Genomic DNA, 19,656 nt, shown 5'->3' with positions numbered 1-19,656 from the left:
AATGTGGTGACTATCTTGGGATTTCTATGGATTATATGCATCACATATCACTGTAAGGTGGGATTTCCCAACCTGGCACCATTGAGATTTTGGACCAGATAATTCTTTGCAGTGGGGAATTTCTGTGTGCATTATAGAAGGTTTAGCAGCATCCTTGGCCCAGACACCAATAACAACTTCCCTGTGATAGGTGAAAAAACATGTCTCCACATATGGCCAAATCCTCAAGGGGGACAGAATCATTTCCTTTTGAAAGCATCCCTGTCATTTAACTGACTGACCAAGTGAGTGAACCCTTAAATCTGGTGGTTCATTACCATCTCCTCAGTAACTGAGTATTGACTCTTGAGTCTGGAAGGGTAACATTAGAAAGACATCTTCAGCACCATATTTGAACATAGCATTAACAGCAATAACCCCTTTCACTGATTTCTGGGGCAAAACCTAAAATTAACTAGAAAAGGAGAAATTCTCTGTGTAACACATAAACAGTCTTTTCTGTGCCTTAGGAATAGCTAATACATCTGGAGATACTAGAACTAAAATCAAATGGAAAACTTTAGGAGAAAAATACTATTTTTATAGCTTTGGGCAAACCCAAAACTTGGTTGAAATTATAAGTCCAGTGGAATTCTCATAATTTTGTGTGGAGCAGCAATTCTGGGAGTAAAAATAATAACTGGCACTCAGATAGTTTTTGTGCCATTCTTATCAAAAATTGATAAAATTCTTATCAACTAGGATTAAGGGAAAATCTTTTATTTCTGTCTGAATTTTCATGCTTATGTTGTTCAGGCTCTACTAAACTTACAGTTTTCAATTTTGGTTTTTCTCATGAATGGTTTTATTAAACTAGAACTTTTATTTCTGATGTAAAAAGAGTCCTAGCCTCTTTATAATACTGACATAAAGCTTCTTTCTCATGTTCTGCTGAATGCCTGCAATCAGTAAATCAGTTCTCTAGAAATATAGATGTTCTACATTTTTGTCCCCTCTGTGACTTGGTGAGGTATGTGTGTGTCTTGTAATCTTTCTCCTTTCACAGGAAGATTTACTGCTAGATTTAGCATTGGTCAATAAATAGTCTTGATGAAACTTTATTTTAGGTGTGTATTGATAGTCACATATACAGATGAGGAATTTGAGACACAAGATGTTAAGTGACTTGCTCATGTTACAGAATAGGGATTTAGCTAGAATTAAAACTTAAGGCTATCAGACCCAAAGTTTGTGTTCCATTATTCTAGAGTTCATTCTTGTCATTTTCCACCAAAGGAAGTAGCAGCATTCTTTTATTTCCTCTGATGAAACTTGTACACATACACACACACACATACAGAATACACATACATAAATATAGCCTATTTATACATATGTGCATATATGTATATGCAAATACATATATATACAAACACATAACACACAAATGTGTATGCTCACACACACATATATTACCAGCTATATTGTACTTAAAAGAAGGTGGATAATAGAATGATGTTCCATGTTTTTACAAGAGACAAGAATCAGAAAATAAAAGGATCTCAGGCATGGCACAATATTTGAGAATAAAACTCATTTTTTATTAATTAATGTATGCATATATTTATGAAATCATTTATTCATTCATTCAACACACACATATTACATCTAGTATGTGCTAGCCCATGTGCTGATCGACTGACTTGGCGTTTGTGCACATGTTGGGAAATATATAAAAGAGATTTATGAGAAAACTCAGATGTGGCCCAGAACAGGTCAGGGAACAAAGAGATCTTTCTTTCTTCCTTCCTTCCTTCCTTCCTTCCTTCCTTCCTTCCTTCCTTCCTTCCTTCCTTTCTTCCTTTCTTTCTTTCTTTCTTTCTTTGAAAGTCAGAGTTACACAGAGAGAGGAGAGGCAGAGAGAGAGAGACAGAGAGAGAGAGAGAGAGAAAGAGGTCCTCCATCTGATGGTTCACTCCTCAAATGGTCACTATGGCTGGAGCTGTGCCAATCCAAAGCCAGGAGCCAGGAGCTTCCTCCAGTTCTCCCACATGAGTGAAGGGGTCCAAGGACTTTGGCCATCTTCTACTGCTTTCCCAGGCCACAGCAGAGAGCTAGATTGGAAGTGGAGCAGCCGGGTCTCTAACCAGTGCCTATATGGGATGCCGGATATTCAGTCCAGGGTGTTAACCTGCTGTGCCACAGCACCAGCCCCAAAGAGAGATATTTCTATCTTAGAGGTAAAATGACAGTTGCCACATTCCTGCTCAAAGGGGAAAAAGGAAAGAAACCTGGACCCTGTTTCCTGGGGATGATTCTGTATGAATTTGGTCATTGCTTCTAGCATAGTCTTCAAGTCTCTATGGCTCTACCAGTAGTTATAAGACTATAAGTATGCTTGTGTTGCAAGTGTATCTAATGTATCCTGATGTAGAAAGTATCTGTGGTATAAAAAAAATAAGAGCTAGACTGAGACTAAAGCAGAAATGCTTATTTATCTTAATTTGTTCCCATTTGACATTATTGTTCCTAAACTGTGGTCAGTTGTGTACCTTATAGTAATATCTCACTTTAAGACTTAGTCTTTTAATTGTAAGAAACATAGAAATACTTTAATCTGGAAATGTTATTTTAGTAACTTCTTGGACAGTTGGGAAGAACTTATAGGACAGTAAACTAGTCATTGTTTTGATGTATTATTAAGATGGGAAATATAGTACCACATACATGGCATTCTTTTATTGTCATTATGCATAAAATAGTTTGTGTGGGTAACATGCAATTTTTTCCTAAATCTCCTGAATAATTTTGAGTGGTTTATAAATACTGTTAGCTTCAATGGGTTGCTTTAGACTGGGAGTTCACAACAACTAAGGTGTAACTAGTAATTCATTTTCTGTACACAGTAGTGATGTTATTAGGTGATTAGTAAGTATTGTGGAATAGTGGATAGTTTGCAAAGCTTTGTAATTCAAAAGGGCTATAACACTCATGAGAATAATTATATCCCCTATAAATTGTGGCATGTCCACTTAGAGTAAAAAGGTATTATAGAGATTATTGAATCATAGTAATATAGTGAATTATAGCAGTTCTCATGAGATGATGCTATTTTCCTCTAAACTTTCCCCAGTTGGTGTTACCACTGGAAGCAAGAATATAATTGTAAGTGACAATCCAGGGCCATGCCCTTCCATTCACCCAAATATTTTCCTAAATACATATAACTTAGTCCAGTAATTCTCACCTAGAAAAAGTGCTGTATGCTTACAGAGCTTCCAGTGTTGTCTTCTATTTACTAATAGAAGAAATAATGGTATTATAAGTAGTTAGGTCTGCTCAAATGGGGCCCGTAGTGCTGCCCACTCCCCCTGCCCACCGCAGTTAGAATAGCTCACATACAGAGATCTACCAACAACAGATGCCGGCAAAGATATGGTGTTGGTAGGAATGCAAACTGGTAAAGCCACAATGGAAGTCAGTCTGGAGATTCCTCAGAAACCTGAATATAACTCTACCATACAACCCAGCCATCCCACTCCTTGGAATTTACCCAAAGGAAATTAAATTGGCAAATAAAAGAGCTGTCTGCACCTCAATGTTTATTGCAGCTCAATTCACAATAGCTAAGACATGGAATCAACCTAAATGCCCATCAAGAGTAGACTGGATAAAGAAATTATGGGATATGTACTCTATAGAATACTATGCAGCAGTAAAAAAAATGAAATCTGGTCATTTGCAACACAATGGAGGAATCTGGAAAACATCATGCTGAGTGAATTAAGCTGGTCCCAAAGGGACACATATCATATGTTCTCCCTGATTGGTGACAACTAACCAAGCACCAAAGGGGAAACCTATTGAAGTGAAATGGACACTATGAGAAACAGTGACTTGATTAGCATTTGTCCTGTCGAGGAACAACTTACTACTTTATCCCTTTTAGTATTTTTTTTGTTCTACTTAATACTATTGGTTGAACTCTTTAATTTACACACAACTATTCTTATGTGTTTAACTAAAAAGTGACCCCTGTTAAATATAAGAGTGGGAATAAGAGAGGGAAGAGACTTACAGTTCAGCACATGCTCAATCGGACTTGTCCCTAAAGGTAGAGTTAGAAATATGCCAGCGGATTCCAATTCAATTCCATCAAGGTGGCATGTACCAATGCCATCTCACTAGTCCAAGTGATCAGTTTCAGTTCATAATTGATCACAATGATAGGATTCAGAGTCAAAGGGATCATATAAACAAGACTAGTGTCTGCTAATACTAACTGATAGAATTAAAAAGGAGAGAATGATCAAACATGGGAAGCAGGAAACACAGCAGACTCATAGAATGGCAAATGTCCTAAACAGCACTCTGGCTTCAGAATCAGCCCTTAAGGCTTTCAGATCTGGCTAAAAACCCACGAGAGTATTTTAGGCATGGAAAGCAAAGACACTCCGGCCAAAAAAATAATGACCTAAATTAAAGATCTCTGCAAGTGAGAGCCTAGTGGAAAGAATGGGCCATCAAAGAAGGAGGTATCTTTCTCTGAAGGGAGGAGAGAACTTCCACTTTGACTATGACCTTGTCTAAGTAAGTTCGGAGTTGGCGAACTCAAAAGGCTTCCATAGCCTTGGCAACTTATGACAAGTGCCTCGGGTGATTACTGACACCATAAACAAGAGTGTCAATTGTTAATTCAACAACAGGAGTCACTGTGTACTTACTCCCCATGTAGGATCTCTGTCCTTAGTGTGTTGTCCATGTGAATTAATGCTATATGGGCCATGTACTCTATCGAATACTATACAGCAGTCAAAAACAACGAAACCCGGTCATTTGCAACAAGATGGAGGAATCTGGAAAACATCATGCTGAGTGAATTAAGCCAGCCCCAAAGGGACAAATATCATATGTTCTCCCTGATTGGCGACAACTAACTGAGCACCTAAGGGGAAACTTGTTGAAGTGAAATGGACACTATGAGAAACAGTGACTTGATCAGCTCTTGTCCTGACGGTTGATGTACAATCTAATACTTTATCCATTTTAGTATTTTTTTTTGTTCTAGTACCATTGGTTGAACTCTGTAATTAACACACAATTATTCTTAGGTGTTTAAATTTTAACTGAAAATTGATCCCTGTTAAGAATTTGGAAAACATTATGTTGAGTGAAATAAGCTAATCCCAAAGGGACAAATACCACTTGTTCTCCCTGATAGGTGACAACTAACTGAGCACCAAAAAGGAAATCTGTTAAAGTGAAATAAACACTATGAGAAACGGTGACTTGATCAGCCCTCACCATGACTGTTGATGAGCAACTTAATATGTTTTCCCTCTTAGTATTTTTTTTTGTTTGTTCTACTTAATACTTTTGGTTGAATACTGTAATCAATACACAATTCTTCTTAAGTGCTGAAACCTAACTGAGAAGTGATCGCTGTTAAATATAAGAGTGGGAATAAGAGAGGGAAGAGATGTGCAACTCGGGACATGCTCAAGCTGACTTACCTCAAACAGTAGAGTTAGAAACATACCAGGGGATTCCAATTCAATCCCATCAAGGTGGCATGTACCAATGCCATCTCACTAGTCCCAGTGATCAATTTCTGTTTACAATTGATCATAATGATAGGACTAAGAACCAAAGGGATCATATAAACAAGAATAGTGTCTGCAAATACTAGCTGATAGAATAAAAAAGGGAGAGAATGATCCAACATGGGAAGCAGGATTCACAGCAGACCCTTAGAATGGCAGATGTCCTAAATAGCACTCTGGCCTCAGAATCAGCCCTTATGGCTTGCGGATCCGGCTGAAAAGCCCATGAGAGTATTTCAGGCATGGAAAGCCAAGACACTCTGGAAAAAAAAAAAAAAAAACCTAAATGAAAGATCTCCACAAGTGAGATCCCAGTGGAAAGAACGGGTCATCAAAGAAGGAGGTACCTTTCTCTGAAGGGAGGAGAGAACTTCCACTTTGACCATGGCCTTGTCTAAATATGATCAGAGTCAGTGAACTCAGGGGGCTTCCATAGCCTTGGCAGCTCAAGACAAGAGCCTAGGGTGATTACTGAGGCCATAAACAGGAGTGTCAATTTGTTAAGTCAACAACAGGAGTCACTGTGCACTTACTCCTCATGTAGGATCTTTGTCCTTAGTGTGCTGTACATTGAGATTTAATTCTGTAACTAGTACTCAAACAGTATTTTTCATTTTATGTTTCTGTGTGGGAACAAACTGTTGAAATCTTTACTTAATGTATGCTAAACTGATCTTCTGTTTATAAAGAGAATCGAAAGTGAATCTTGATGTGAATGGAAGGGGAGAGGGAGTGGGAAAGGGGAGGGTAGCGGGTAGGAGGGACGTTATGGGGGGGAAGCCATTGTAATCCATAAGCTGTACTTTGGAAATTTATATTCATTAAATAAAAGTTAAAAAAAAAGAAACAGTATTTTACACTTTATTTTCTGTGTGGGTGTAAACTAATAAAATCTTTACTTAATATATACTAATTGATCTTCTGTATATAAAGATAATTGAAAATGAATCTTGATGTGAATGGGATGGGAGAGGGAAGGGGAGATGGGAGGGTTGCAGGTGGGAGGGAAGTTATGGGAGTGAGAAAGCCACTGTAATCCAATAGCTGTACTTTGGAAATTTATATTTATTAAACAAAAGTTAAAAAAATAAGTAGTTATGTAATACCTCCTTAACAAGCAACGGTGCCAGACAACCAAGCTGCTGCATCTGAGTGAAGCGTAGGGCTTGCCTGTGCGTGAGCTTTCAGGCCCCGTTTGCCCTATTTGACAAGTGAACAACAGTGAACAGCAGGTAATAGGTCAGAGAGGAGGGAGCAGCAGCTGCAAGGTGACACACGGTTCGCATCAATGACACAGCACCCTTTTTAAGCTGAAACTGGTCAAAGACTCAACTAAGTTCATTCACTAGTTGGTTTGGTTTGAATCATTCCATAACTGGAATGTCTCCAGGTTTGAACCATTCCATAACTGGCCTGAATACGACCAGGCTACTGATAACATTACACACTTGATGGCTTACTATCCCTAGTTAAAACCCAGGGTACAAGGTCCCTGCAAAATCTCCCTGGCACCAGACTGTTCAGGAACCTCCTGAGTGTGTCCCATATGAAAAGGTACTCTCTTGTAGGACACTGCTACTTTCTCATCAAGCCTCAACTGAGTCCTTCTGTGTATGTTGTTACAATCTTTATCAGTTTTTCTATTGCTAACAAATAGCCACAAACTTAATAGTTTAAAATAATGTACATCCATTAATATATAATAATGGATGTTAAAAGTGCAAAATAGATTTTTTTTTTTATTTTTTGACAGGCAGAGTGGAGAGTGAGAGAGAGAGACAGAGAGAAAGGTCTTCCTTTGCTGTTGGTTCACCCTCCAATGGCCGCCGCGGTCGGCGCGGTGATCCGATGGCAGGAGCCAGGAGCCAGGTGCTTTTCCTGGTCTCCCATGGGGTGCAGGGCCCAAGCACCTGGGCCATCCTCCACTGCACTCCCTGGCCACAGCAGAGAGCTGGCCTGGAAGAGGGGCAACCGGGACAGAATCCGGTGCCCTGACCGGGACTAGAACCCGGTGTGCTGGCACCGCTAGGCGGAGGATTAGCCTAGTGAGCCGCGGTGCCGGCCCGCAAAATAGATTTTATAAGACTACAATCAAGATGCTGGAAGAGCTGTGCCCCTTCTGAGAGCTTGAGGGGAGTACCTGTTCCTTTGATTTGTGTAGCGTCTAGAGTCTGCCTGCATCCTTTGATCATGACCTTGCCACCATCTTTGACATGTATCCCTCTAATTTCTGCTTCCACTATCCATAGTCATACCTTTTTTCTGATTGTAATACTCCTTCTTCCTCCTTAATAGGATCCTTGTAATTATATTGGGTCCTCTTGGAAGGAAAATCTGGGATTATCTCTACACTTCAATTGTAAGGTCCCTTTATCACGTAACTTTCTGTATTCATGGATTCTGAGAATTAGGACCTGGACTTATTTGGGTACACAAGTTCTCTGCCCAGACACTGATATTGCCCTTTCAGTGTTCATCAACAGTGCCCTTGAACTCTCACAATGCAGAAGCAGCTCTAGGGTCAAATGAAAGAAGGTGTGTGTGTGTGTGTGTGTGTGTGTGTGTGTGTGTGTAGGGGGACAGGCATCATCCATGCTATGTGGTATCTCAGAAGCATGTGCTTCAGCATCTCCGTGAGAACAGTCATCTAGCTTTTACTTTACTTCTCAGCTGAGAGCTCTGCCCAGTCTTGTGCCTAGGCAGGGGCCATTCATCATACTATCTACTCTCTCCACTAAGCTTCATCCATGCAAGTAGGCAATCCCACATAGAACTTCCTCCTGCCTTTCTGCTGAGAGTCAGCTCATGGACACAGGTGCCTAAGTTCAACCCCTCAGTCCCAATATGTCTAATATTTAGTCCAGACCAATGACTTCCTGATAAAACTCATCAATCAAATAATTCACAAATCTACCTTAATGCATTCCTAAAAATATCCATCCTATTAAAATATTCTTACTGAATTTAATGGAAAAAGTAATAATTAATTACATCACAACTAGCTACCACCTAAAATATTGAGGGCACAAAATGCTTACATCCTCCTCTATGGTTAAGGAATTCATACACATTCATTCATGATACAAGATGAGATGAACTGGCAGTGGGGCCACAGTTGGGATGTATGAAGGAAGACACTGGAAAGTCAGATAAATTATGAGAATAATGTTTAAAACTTATAAAATACCATACTTTATTCCAACTTAGAAAACTGTTTTCCTATGGTTGGTTGATGTAATCATGCACATCAGTATGGTAGGTTCCCTGACACTTTGGGTAGGAGCATTTAATCTAACAATTCTAACAAAATGTGCTATCTTATGCAATCTTAACTGTATGGCCAAAATCACATCTTGTATACATCAACTGGGGTTTTGGGTAAAATTTAGGTCTATCAAGATAAAAAGGGGTTTTTGGAAAAGTGGCAGAACTTTAAAAAAAGGTAACATTTACTGTTGCTACATAAAAAAGCATAAACACTTGTCTATGTCAATGTTATCCAGACAAAGGAAACAAAATCCCTGTAACTGTTTAATAGGTGAAATCAGGAAGTATGAAAACTGTATGGGAATAAATCAGATCATTAATATGGTGACCAGGGATAGTGCTGAGCAGTCCATATTCTTTCACTGCATGTATGATTTTTAATTGTTTTTTACATTTTAAGCTTTTATTTAGTGTGAAAGATACATAGGAAAGTGAGAGCTTTATCTAAGAGAGAGAGGTAAATCTGGGTTCATACTGAGCACCAGGAACCAGCCACGTGGAGGAGCATCTAGGCCAGGAAGCCTAGGGAGTGTGGCACGAAGGCCACATGCTCTGAGGGCACAGGGATACAGCCAGCCTCCTCCTGGCTTGAGGCCAGGGCAGAGAAGAGAAGACAGGACACATCATGTCCCAGGCTTTTAACCCACTTCCAAAGGGGAGTGGTTAATTAACCTGACTGGCTGGTGGGCACCCAGGTGTGGCCAGGTAGGGGCATGAGGTCACACAGGAGCGTGGGGAAGGCGTGGTCTTCCAGCTCACAAACCTAATCAATTTTAGCCTGTATGCCTGCCTACTTCATTCCCCACTCAGAGACTCTATCCCTTAATCCTAAGGGAAGCTGATGGACATTGAATCATCTCTTCTTTAACTGCTTCCTGCTTATGAGGGGCGTAGTGCAGGCCCTGCCTATCCAGGGTCTGGAGGTCTCTGCCTATCCTATCTAATAAATTTGCTTTGTGAGCTGGAGCAGTCTGGGTTATTGCCAACATCTGTGTCCCCTGCACCCTGCATGGTCAGTTACTCCTAGAAGCTGAGTTCTGAATCATAAGTTTTTTTTTTTTTTTTTTTTTTTTTTGACAGGCAGAGTGGACAGTGAGAGAGAGAGACAGACAGAAAGGTCTTCCTTTGCCATTGGTTCACCCTCCAATGGCCACCGCGGCCGGCATGCTGCGGCCGGCGCATCGTGCTGATCCGAAGGCAGGAGCCAGGTGCTTCTCCTGGTCTCCCATGGGGTGCAGGGCCCAAGCACTTGGGCCATCCTCCACTGCACTCCCCGGCCATAGCAGAGAGCTGGCCTGGAAGAAGGGCAACCGGGACAGAATCCGGCGCCCCGACCGGGACTAGAACCCGGTGTGCTGGCGCCGCAAGGCGGAGGATTAGCCTAGTGAGCTGCGGCGCCGGCTATAAGTTGTTAATTAGTATAAGCAAAACTGGAACAAAACCAATTATAAGTGGGGTGCCCCGTTAGATGAAAACAATGTATCTTATGGATTCTCAGATAGTGGGTAGTGATAGTCTACCCTTATCTAGATTATAAACCCATTTAGCTTGAGTATGGAGAATTATAATAGAAGAACTCATTAGGTAGCTTTATCATCATAACAGTTCCCAGAGATAATCAAGGAAGGCAGGTACAGTATGTTTGTCTTAAGGAGACAAAAGCAAAAGCTTTACTTATCGCTTTTGCTTTAAAGAGGTACTTAAGGTTTCTGATTGGCTTGTAGGAACAGTCAGTCATGTCTTTCACATTCACCTGTGGAGATTTAAGAGAGAGAAGTTCAATCCTAATTTCACAGAGGTAGTCATGCTCAATAGCACCTGGTAAGGTTCCTTTCATTTACCCTGAGGCTGATCTGAAGAGGATCTTCTTATGAATGTCTTGCTCAGGAATTTCGAATGTTGGAGTTTTTTGTTAAAAACTCCTCGATTCCTTGGAACACCTTTTGTAGCTCCCCTGTCCAGCACAGTGTCTGTTTCAGAGGTTTTTAAGCAAACACAAGGCTGCAAATCCAAATCCTGGAATCCATAACAACTTTTCTAGCTGCCCTTTTTAGTACAAAATCTGCATCAGGGCCTCTTTAAAGCTACATACAAAAGTTTGGAATCCAAATTTTGGAATTGAAATTCCACAGAATCCTGTCATCAGCAATTCCCAATACCGGCGCTTTTAGTTAGAAGCTCCTTAGTGCTCTGGAACAACTTTTGCAGCTACCCTTTTCAGTATGGGGGTCTGTATCAGGGCATTTTTAAAGCTATACACAAAAATTTGGAATCCAAAGTCCACGGAATTTTGCCATTCTCAGAAATCTTCTTGGCTGCCTTTTAATATCTGACCCTATGTTACAACATATAAGATAGGAATATTTCAGAGAGACATGTATCCCAGATTTTACATTTGAGGCACTTAATAAACTTTAAAGAAATACCTAGGAATACAGGCAATGGAGCTTGACACTTAGACATAACTAGAACTTATGATGCATAATATCACACAATAGAACAAAGCAAATCTTTGGGATCAAGTTTTACCATTAATGGTAATACTGTAGCTCTTTTGAGAACAGAGGTCCTTCATGGGAAGTTAGTACACAGTGACTCCTGTTGTTAATTTAACAATTAACACTCTTACATGTCATGTGACATCAGTGATCACCTGAGGCCCTTGACATGAGCTGCCTAGGCTATGGAAGCCCTTTTTTTTTTTTTTTTTTTTTGACAGGCAGAGTGGACAGTGAGAGAGAGAGACAGAGAGAAAGGTTTTCCTTTTCTGTTGATTCACCCCCCAATGGCCGCTGTGGCTGGCGCGCAAAAATCCTTAACAAAATATTAGCTAATCAAATTAGCTAATCAAATGCAACAATACATCATAAAGATCATTAACCCTAGCCAAATAAGATTTATCCCTGATATGCAGAGATGATTCAACATATGCAAGTCAATATATGTGATGTATTACATGAGCAAATTAAAGAACAAAAGCCATATGATTATCTAAATAGATGCAGAGAAAACATTTGATACAATACAACATCTCTTCATGATGAAAACCTAAAGCAAATTTTGTATAGAAGGAACATTCCTCAACACAATCAAGGCTATTTATGACAAACCCATGGCCAGCATCCTGGAAAAATACAAGTATGCCCAGTCTCACCATTGCTATTCAATTTAGCAATGCAAGTTTTAGCCAGAGCCATTAGGCAAGAAAAAAGAAATTAAAGGGATATAAATTGGAAAGGAAGAAATCAAATGATTGCTGCTTGGAAATGTAATGATTCTATATATAGAGGAGCTAAAATACTCAACTAAGAGATTGTTGGAACTCATAAGAAAGTTTGTTAAGTTGCAGTGCAAAAATTAACACACAAAAATCAATACCCTTTGTATGCATAGACAACGTCATGGCTGAGAAAGAAATTGGAAGATCAGTCCCATTCACAATAGCAAAAAAAATATAAATAGCCCAGAATAAATTAGCCAATGAGATGAAATATCTCTACAATGAAAAATACAAAACATTAAAGAAAGAAATAGAAGACACAAAAAATGAAAAAAATCTTCCACGTTCGTGGATATGAAGAGTTAATATCAGCACAATTTCCATACTAGCAAAAGCAATTTATAGATTTATGTGATCCCAATAAAAACACCAATGACATTCTTCTCAGATATAGAAAACATGATGCTAAAATTCATATGGAAATACAAGAAACTATACACATGAAACACATAACTAAAATAATGTTATACAAAAAAAGTCAGAGGCATCACAATACCAGATTTCAAGACATACTACCAGGTAGTTAACAGTACTGGCACAAAATAGATGTATAAAAATGGAACAAAACAAAATCCTCAGAAATCAATCCATATATCTACAACCAACTAATCTTTCACAAAGGAGCTAAAATCAGTACCTAGAGCAAGATCAGTCTCTTCATCAAATTGTGCTGGGGAAATTTTATCCCCACGTGCAGAAGCGTGAAAGAAGACCCCACCTTACACCTTATACAAAAATCAACACAAATGCATTAAGGATATAAATTTTGTGAGCTGATACCCTCCAATCACTAGAGGAGAATATTAGAGAAACTCTGCAAGACTTATTGGAAAAGATCCCAGAATCACAGGCAATCAAAGCATAAACTCTTGAGAGGAAATGGCTAGAAGAACTTAATTATTATCTTGCAGCAACACAGGAAATATTTAGATGTTACATGATCATTGGTTCTATTTCTTTGAAAGAAATTATGATTAATTGACAAAAAGTGTATATGGGTGAAATGGTCATTTTTCCATTCAACTATTTCTTTTTTTAAAATCTTTTAAAAATCTTTTTAAAAAGATTTTTTTTAATATTTTTATATTATTTTTTATATTTATTTTTATTTATTTTTTAAAAAGATTTATTTGAAAGACAGAGTTACAGAGAAAGGTGGAGACAAATATGCACACAGAGAGAGACATCTTCCATCCGTTGGTTCACTCCTCAAATGGCCACAATGGCTGGAGTTGAGCAGATCCGAAGTCAGGAGCCAGAAGCTTTTTCTCGGTCTATGGGATGCTGGCACTGAGGCTGGGGCTTTAATGCACTGTGCCACAGTGCCGACCCCCTCAATTGTTGTTTATAGTCATTGTATATGTTCCTACTAAACTAAGATCTGTTTGCTTTTTTACTTATTAAGCTTCTTATTCTGTGAAGTATTAAGCCTTTCTATGGTAATATAAGTTTAGAATATGTTGTCTTAAGAAATGAAAAAAGGCACAAAGAATTGTAGAAGAAAGGATGGTGGGATAGTGTCAGGGAGGGATGGAGGAAGGAAATAACACTATGTTATTAAGCTTTAACTATAAACATATTGAACCTGTTAAAAGTAACTCAAAGTAAAAAATTGAACTAATTTAAAAATCCCATTTTACTCAATTATTAACTTTGCATCTTTGTTACTTTGGGCAAGGACATTTGTATCATCATCTATAAAATGAACATGATCATAGCACCAACTCTGGGAGTGAAATCATTAAAATGATGCTAGTAAAGCACTTAGAAGTTGCCTGGCATGTAGTGAGGGCTGAACAAACAGTAGTGCTAGTACCCTTTTCTTTACCAGCTCCCTAAATTCCACACTGAATTCTCCTTTATGGGAGATATGTGCTGACATTTAATGTGCACATTCACTTCACTCTAAATTATGAAATATCTTGTAACTAATTTTTTTATGTTTACAGTATTGCATGTATTAATATTGGTGGAACTGTCTTTGTATTTCAAAAATGATTTATCAGATCTGGCATTGTGGCATAATGAGTAAAACTGCTTCCTGTGATATCAGTGTCCCATATAGGCACTAGTTTGTTTCCTGGATGCTCCACTTCCAATCTGGCTCCTTGTTAATGGCTGCGAAAAGAAGTGGAAGGTGGCCCAAGTTCTTGGACCCCTGCCGATGATGTGGGAGACCAGGCGAAGCCACTGGCTCCAGGTTTTGTTGTGGCCATCTGGGAGTGATCCAGCGAGGGGTAGATCTCTCTCTCTCTCTCTCTCTCTCTGTCTGTCTAAGTCAAATAAATAACTCTTAAAATTATTTACTTAAGAGGGATAAAATGAGAGAGATGGATATAGGGAAAGAGTGAGAGAGAGAAAGAGAAGGAGACTGACACAGAGGACTCCTATCTATTGGTTCACTTCCCAAATGCCTGTAAAAACTGGGGCTTTACTGGGCCCAAAGGCAGGAGCTGGGAATTCAATCCGGGTTTCCATATGGTGGAAGGAATCCAATTACTGAGCCAAGTTGTAATTAGAAGTCAGAGCTGCGGATTGAATCCAGGCACTCCATTAATCAGACTTCAGTGTTTAACCAAGATCTGTGTCTGACTACTTTTTATTATTTTTGGTTATTTTATTTAAGTTTGCTGTGCTACTGGAAGGCAGTTATTTACATGGGTATTCAGTCCATGATCTTCCCAAGAAGTACTCCCAAATTATTTCTACATTTTTAAAAAATAGATTTATTTTATTTATTTGAATGGAAGTGTTTCACAGAGAGAAGGAGAGATCTTTCATCCTCCAGTTCACTCCTCAAATGGTTGTAATGGCTCCTGCTATGCCAAGCCAAAGCCAGTAGCCCAGAACTCCATCAGGGTCTCCTATTTGGTGTCAGGACCCAAACACTTGAGCCACAGTCTATTCTCAGGCATATTAGCAGGAAGCTGGATCAGAATTGGAGCAACCAGGACACAAACCAGTACCCATGTTGGGTGCTGGTTTCACAGGTGGTAGCTTAACCCACTGCACCACATGCTGTCTGCTATTTCTGTATTTCTAATACATTCTTTTGAATCTTTTGTTTGAACATGAATGCTAACTTTTTAGAAAGTTTTTATTTATTTTAGATGGAGGGAGTTAGGAGAGAAAGTGTGTGTGTGTGTGTGTATGTGTGTGTGTGTGTGTGAGAGAGAGAGAGAGAGAGAGAGCACAAGCTTCCATCCAGGTTCACTCTCCAATTAACTCCCACTCCCCAGGTGCCTGCAATATGTGTGCCATGTGGGTGGCAAGAACCCAGCTCCTTGAGCCATCACTGTTGCCTCCCAGCATCTCTAATGCTGGGAAGCTGGAGCACTGAGCCAGAACCGGGAATTGAATACAGGAATTCCAATGTGGGATGCAGACATCTTAATTACTAGGCTAAACACTCACTCCATCAACATTTTTAAAGAAAACAGGATACTAAAGTTATCTGTGTGTAATGAACAAATGTAAGTTATCATTTATTTAAAATGGATGTCAGATTTGTGTTTCTTCTTCCTTTTTTAATTCTGAAAATCACACATGGGTCAAATTTCCTGACTTGCTCCGCACCTCCACCACATCTCGACTTTCTGACTGTAATGCAATGATTTGATGTCTATTTACCAAGTATTAATTTTTTATTATTTTTTGCAGTGCAGCTCAGGTGACACACTGAAATTATGTTGTGATTGTTTTTTTTCTTTTTCCTGAATAGAAAATGATCAATCAGCTCCACTTGTGGTGGTTTTGCCTGTACAAGCATGTTCTATTGAGAGACAACCCATTAGAAACCTCAGGATATCAAGGTGAATGACTTCAAATATGTTGAACAATGTAAATTTTTTTTTTGACAGGCAGAGTTAGACAGTGAGAGAGAGAGAGACAGAGAGAAAGGTCTTCCTTCTGTTGGTTCACTCCCCAAATTGCCACAACGGCCGGCGCGCTGTGCCGATCCTAAGCCAGGAGCCAGGTACTTCCTCCTGGTCTCCCATGCAGGTGTAGGGCCCAAGCACTTGGGCCATCCTCCACTGCCTTCCCCGGGCCACAGCAGAGAGCTGGACTGGGAGAGGAGCAACCAGGACAGAATCCAGTGCCCCAACCAGGGCTAGAACCCGGGGTGCCGGCACCACAGGCGGAAGATTAGCCAAGTGAGCTGCAGCGCAGGCCTGAATAATGTAAATTTAACATAATGTAGAATATCTGACATTTTAAATAAAATTCTGTTTTCTGGAAGAATAAAATATGGCTAAAATATCTCACAGTGCAAATCCTCATTCTTTAAAAATTACTAAAATAATTTTGTTTGCTGCTGGGAACAATGTCTACTTTTTAATTATAGTGTAGATGAGTAATTCAGCACCTTATATCAAGATTACTGGCCAATCTATGCTTTTCACTGACATTAACCTTTCTGCAAAATGAAACCATTTAAGTTGCTTTTTCAGTTGACCAGCTGACACTTAAATCACCCATTTCGAGATTTAATCAAGTATAAACTGAATCTTTTCTTTGGTTCATGTTACCTCATTTAGTAAAATTTGTCTGAAATGGCCACACTGCCCTCTGTTCATAGCTTCCTTAACTCTTTGCTTCATGAAATTTTTATTTGTTTCGTTTTTCTTTGTTGCTGTTTTCTCGCTCACCTTGTGCAGAGAAGGTGAGAGCTAACTCTATTGAGCGCTCTTGTTGCCATGGTGAAAAACAAGTGCAAGTCCATAGCTAATACAGAGCATCAGGGGGAGGAAGGGATTTCTCCCAAGCTCACATGATTTTCATTTCATTACAGTGGAGCTAAGGTGCATTGACAGGCCTGTCGAAGCAAAATCTTATGTTAGATGCAGTTCAGAATGTCATGCTATTCACTCAGAATGAGGTACTTTCCTTTGAAAAATTATTCAAAATGCCTGCGCTTGTGGAATGTTTTAGAAGAGGCTTCATGTGGTCATTTTTTTTCTTCCACCTGAAAAGGAACTGACATTCTACAGATTTCCATTCTGAAAACTGAACAGTCACAAAGAGACATTGTGACAAAGACTCATGAATTCATGCTTTGAAAAAATGATTTGTGGTTTTTCTAAAGGAAAATGTCTTCATTTAGCTTTTCCATCTAACTTGAGTGTGGAAAGCATAAATGATCCCTCATTTCACTGCAAGTACAAAGTGTGATGCATTTTTAGTAATTTATGTGGTTCTAAACCAAAATGCTTTCTTCAATTGCTTTTCTCTCATCTCCTTCCATTACTCTACTTATTCCTCCTATTCACCCCAATTCCCTTTTATATGCACACATAGATTCCAGCAGCTGCATGTGTCAGAAATTCTTTTTGGAAAAGAGTGGGGAGAAGACGGTCTCTGCAAGTGGAGCTGCGAGTCTTTGCTGCATGAAGTTTTTAACTGGTAAGAGGAATCAAACTGAAATTGGGCAGTGTAATTCAAAACACCATACCCGACCATTTTGTAAGATCTCATGTAAATAACACATTCATTCAATAGTATGTAAGCCAATGGGAAGCTTTCTTAGTTGCAATTTTTCTACTCTAATTTATCATGATATAGCATATTTTGGTGAACATTCAGTTGTTTCAGTAAAGAAAGACTTGAAAAAATGGCTTTAAATGCCTAAACTGAAGAGAAGTGAGGATATTTGAAAGTAGATAATTTTAAAATTCAAGCCACAGTTGTTAGGGTTCTAGATCCTTTGTGAATGCTGAGATTGTTTAAATGGCAAATAAAATATAATGAAAGGTTGACATGACTTATGTTAAAGTCATGTTACAAATAACATATTGAAAGCAAGAGAAAACACAAAGGTACTTTATGTGAAGATTTCTTTTCCAAATGCAATTCAATTAATAAAAAATGCAATGAGAAAGCTTAAAATATGCAAGGAAATCTTTGTAAGAAAGTAAGCTATTTTTAAAAATAAATGGTAAACAATTCACCAAGATATTCTTTTAGAATAGGCACTATTGATAGAGATGTTTGAAAAGTGGAAGAAGTAATAATTCTAGAGTGTTCATGCAGAGTTATGCACTTTATGTGATTTACCTTGTGTAATCATTGTCAATAGAAACGTGAGAAGTGAGTAGCAATGTGTATATTTTTACAACTCACAGGAAGAAAAATATTCTTTGCAAACTCCGAAAATAAAACATTTGAGGTTCATTCTAGAGGTTTGTAAACCTTACCTGCTCCCTGGTGATGAGAAACAAGGATTACCAGTGTTTAAAAAAAAGGGGAGCATTGTAAGACAAATTTCAGAAACAGCAAATTCATGAATTTAAGCTGATTAATTTAAGGTTATTTTTTAGTTATTACTAAAAAATAGATAACTTGGTAGTCACACCACTAGTAAATTTTATTTTTCAGACGGATAGCTAAAGAATTTATTACAATCACTCTCTGAATATCACAACATCCCTTCCATTTTATAAAAGTCTAATGTCTGTATTTTCCATTTTAGAGACAACTAAAACATTTATTTGCATCCATTAACCAACACAAAGATGAGCATTCTTAAAAATCATGTGAAAGTTGATGAGAAGACTTACAATAAGAGAAGCAATAGAGACTAACTACTCTGCCTCTTAAAAATAGAACATCTTAACTTGATTTAGGTCAACTTAATAAATGTAAGTACATTTGATACTCAAACAAGGAACAATATAAACCCATATAAATATGCAGTTTGCTGATAAAGCCTAAACCCAGATGTGTGCTAGGCCTGACGCTTCTAAAGGACAACAACTACCGAATTCTGCAACAGAAAGCTAGCAAACGCGGCTGAGGGATTCTGCTAAACTTACAAGATGAGGTACCTTCAGTGAACTTTGCTTCATAGGCAGTGTCATCAAATTAAAAGTAGGGTAATGTTTTTGTTTCCTTTTGAAGCTGTCAGTTTCTGGGTGAAACCACTCTACAGAGTAAATAGAAACAAATGGCTTACCACCGAGTTCAAATGCGTTCCTAGAGCGTTTTTTAAATAATGAATACCTTGACTACTTTTATCATTTTATTGAAAAACATTTATTGGATGTATACAGTAAATACATGTTTAATAAGAATTGAGTGGGGAACAAAGCTTGGAACTTTAATGCTTTGAAAATGAATATTATACACTCTAAGAGTCAAGGAGAAGACATGAAAATCCAGAACAGAGTTTTCTCCGGTGATTTGCAAAGCTCTGAACCTACAGGATGCTTCCCAGCTCTTAAAGGGCTCTGTGTACAAATCCACCTGATTATCTTTGTATCTCCATTTTATTTTCATGAGGGAAAGAATTTACATGTGCACACTAATAAAGTAGAGACTGAGAAATCCTACACAAAAGAATTCCCTTTGACTTTGTCAAATGCAAAGCAGTTTTTTTTTTTTTTTTCCCATTAAAGTTCATTGACAACCTCTGTGTGGAAACTGCAAAGGAAGATCTCAGCTCAGAGCAGGACTTGTAGAGGACACTAACTCCGCAAGTCGAGGATACTAACTCGGCAAGTCAAAGACCTCAGAATGCCAAGCAGGTGA

General features: G+C 38.7%; 1 long non-coding RNA gene across 1 annotated transcript; it reads left to right on the top strand.

Moving 5' to 3' along the window:
• Positions 1 to 15,856: 15,856 nt before the first annotated feature.
• Positions 15,857 to 19,432, top strand: LOC127493950 (uncharacterized). The gene is made up of 3 exons (XR_007924585.2): positions 15,857 to 15,941; positions 17,428 to 17,532; positions 18,599 to 19,432. It is a non-coding gene; the product is annotated as an uncharacterized lncRNA (long non-coding RNA).
• Positions 19,433 to 19,656: the final 224 nt, after the last annotated feature.

This window comes from Oryctolagus cuniculus, chromosome 4 (genome assembly GCF_964237555.1).
Source record: "Oryctolagus cuniculus chromosome 4, mOryCun1.1, whole genome shotgun sequence".
NCBI lineage: Eukaryota > Metazoa > Chordata > Mammalia > Lagomorpha > Leporidae > Oryctolagus > Oryctolagus cuniculus.
Note: the sequence above shows the minus strand (reverse complement) of the source record. Positions and strands in the feature narration are given on the sequence as shown.